The following is a 2,931-nucleotide window of genomic DNA, read 5'->3' on the forward strand; positions in this document are numbered from 1 at the left end:
AGGCCAACAACCCCCGGTAACCCTCAGCATCCGAGCCGAAGACTCCCGGAGCTCGGGCGAAGACATCCTTTCCCCCGGGGCCGCACACGTCCTCATTAACTCTCTAGCAAAACTATCAGACACCCCAAGTCCTCCCATCGCAGTACCTAATTTTCTCTTTTTTGAGGAGGGGGCGGCCGCCAGCGCAGGGTCGCCTCCAGTCTCCACCGCCGGCTTCTTCCCACGGCGGTCCGCCTCGTCTTGACCAGGGTAGCCGTCGTACGACAATTGATTTAATTCGAAGACCCTGTTCAAACGTTCATTTGACCCGCGGATATCAAAGCTGCGCTGGCCTTCCGTCCTCGGCACGTAACGCCCCACGAGCCGCACCGCCAAGTCCTCCGCATCACGCACAAAGGCGGCCGGGTCACGGTTTCGCAAATTCAGTGCGAAGGCAGGACTTCGCACCACCCTTCCTCCGTGAAAAAGCATCTGGCGAGGGCATACTTCGCCCAGCGCCCAGCCGTGCGCCAAGGGCCAGACCCCGTACGCCACGAACTCTTCAACTAAATCACGACCACTGCTCTGACCGGCGGCGCACCGAAGGGCCCCTTCGTCTGCATCCTCTTCTGCCACTTCAAAAGACGGATACGCAGAGTAATAGTGAGAGCACATCTCAGACACGGGGAGTCCTTCATGGCCTTCGACAGTGGCCTCAGCAACGTAAAACCAAAATTCATTCCAATTGCCCCACTTGTTGCGGGCGCACGGAACCAACTCCACTACTGGCATTGTGGTCTTGCCGGTCTTCGGCGTAAATGTGCATGACCCGAACTGGGCAACCCCGTCCTCAACCATCCTTTTCTGCCAATGCAAACAATAATTCTTTGCAAAAACTTCAACTGACGGCTGTCCGCTGTACGAAGTCGTCGCCCAGACATACTTCGCCAGCGCCACCATGGCGTTCGGTGTCAGCTGATGTATTTGAACGTTGAATCTACGCAGGACTTCGCCAACAAACCGGTGCGCAGGCAAGCGGAGTCCGGCGACGAAGAACGCCTCGAAAACAACCAACTCGCCCTCAGGCTCGGGGACTTCCTCCGTCCCCGGAGCACGAGCGACTCCGCCGCCAAAGTAGCCCAACCGCTGCATATCTTCAACACGGGCTGACGTCATCCGCGACACACCAAAATCAACAGAGTCGCCGGCGCGCAACTCCTCCACCATCACGCTACTCAACGTCTCCTTAGACGAGGCGGCGGCCGGCAGCGTGGCGTCGGCGGAAGAAGAAGAGGATGGCATTGCTACGTACCGTCGGCGGCGGCAGGCGGTCTGCTTCACTCGAGCCAGAACGCCGGCGAGCAAAACGTGCAGCGGAGGAAGAGGAGCAGCAAGACGGCGGGCGCGGCTAGGGTTTTTACGGAGCGCGGAAGGCAAAGTTCAAACAGCGCCGACCCCCGCCCCCTTTTATAGGCAGGGCGCGGCTCTTCGGGAAACCCGCAATCCGACAGGCCGCGACGCTTCGGGAAACCCGCAATCCAACAGTACGCCGTCCATCAACGGTCACATCAGAAACCCCTGCGGAACCACTTCGAGCGAGGGCAGCGTCTCCGCCATCTAGCGACGTCTTCGGCACCAGGTGACTTTGTCGAACTGGTCCCTCGGAGGGCAAATGTTGGGGCGAAGGCAAAGACGCCACCCTTCGCTCGAGGCCTCCGCCGCAGTGGATGATCTGACAGAGACAAAGCGGGCAGGGACACCCTTCGCTCCATTCGGCACTTTGACGAAGGCCTGCGGCGAAGTCTTCCCGCGGCGCGGCCTCGTTTAGTCCCAAGGCCCACGTGTGATCAGGCCCATGGTAACGGGCCCCGCGTGGCCGCCTCTGTATTACGGGCCTAACTTGTAAAGGCATACTTGTAATTACAGCTTGTAACCCTGCTTTATGGGAATATTCTGGGGATAAACTAGGTGTCTGAGGGCACATGCGTCCTTAACACAAGGCGTTGGGCACTCGGATACCTATAAATACCCCCGCACAGTGCCCGTGAGAGGCTAGATTAACAGAGCTATTGCCCCCGAGCACGTAACCCTGTTGTCACCACATTTCCCCCTTGTTGGCCTACTTGCTGCTGAGCGCAAGTTCCAACAGCGTCGTCCCCTCCGGCGGACGCAACGGCGACCTGATAACTCATTATGTATTGCGCCGGGTCGGTGCTGCCGTTGTACTTGGGATAGGTGCCTGCTCAAAAGTTAGCTGGCCAAGGCGTCACTTGCAGGTGTGGCGCCAGGGGACTTCGCTCGTCGAGGTAGTTGACCCCTTGGAATGGCGCGCCGTGCTGGAAAGTGTAGTCATGCTGGGGGAAACGCGGGTTCTCCGGCTGCGCCCGGTGTTGCAGGGGTGGGCCATGCTGCAGGCCGAGGTGGCCTTCGCGCGTGTCTTCCGGTTGTGCGCGCTGCTGGAGGGGTGGCTCTTGCTATAGACCGAGGTGGCCTTCGCGCTGCATCAGCGTGATCTCGCGCTCGAGGTCTTGGGCCTTCTGCTCCTCATCGCGTATCATTTGCCGCACTTTGGCTAGTGCGGACACACGCTGGCGCTTGGCCTCCAGTATCTCTTTCTGCCTCTGGAGATTGCGGTTCTTGAGGCGCAGGGCGCGCAGCTGTAGCTGTTCTTCTGTTGAGACGCCGAGGACCTCGCCGTCCTCGGTGAGATCCGCGCCTTCCAGTGGGGCGAAGCCTGGGGGCGGCTGCGATTGTCCTTCGAGCCCGCAGGTACGGAAGGTGTCGTCTTCGCAGGTGCGGGGAACATTGTCTTCAATGGGCTCTTGGTGGGTGGACTGGGTGAGGACGAGGGCCTTGTCCTTTCTTGCGGCAAGCAGTGTTGCCTTCGCAGCCTCGTCAGCCTTCGGGTTAGCTCTCTTGGGTGCCATCGCGGGTGGTTTGGTCGTAGCACGA

Source organism: Zea mays, chromosome 1 (assembly GCF_902167145.1).
Source record: "Zea mays cultivar B73 chromosome 1, Zm-B73-REFERENCE-NAM-5.0, whole genome shotgun sequence".
In the NCBI taxonomy this organism is placed as follows: Eukaryota; Viridiplantae; Streptophyta; class Magnoliopsida; order Poales; family Poaceae; genus Zea; species Zea mays.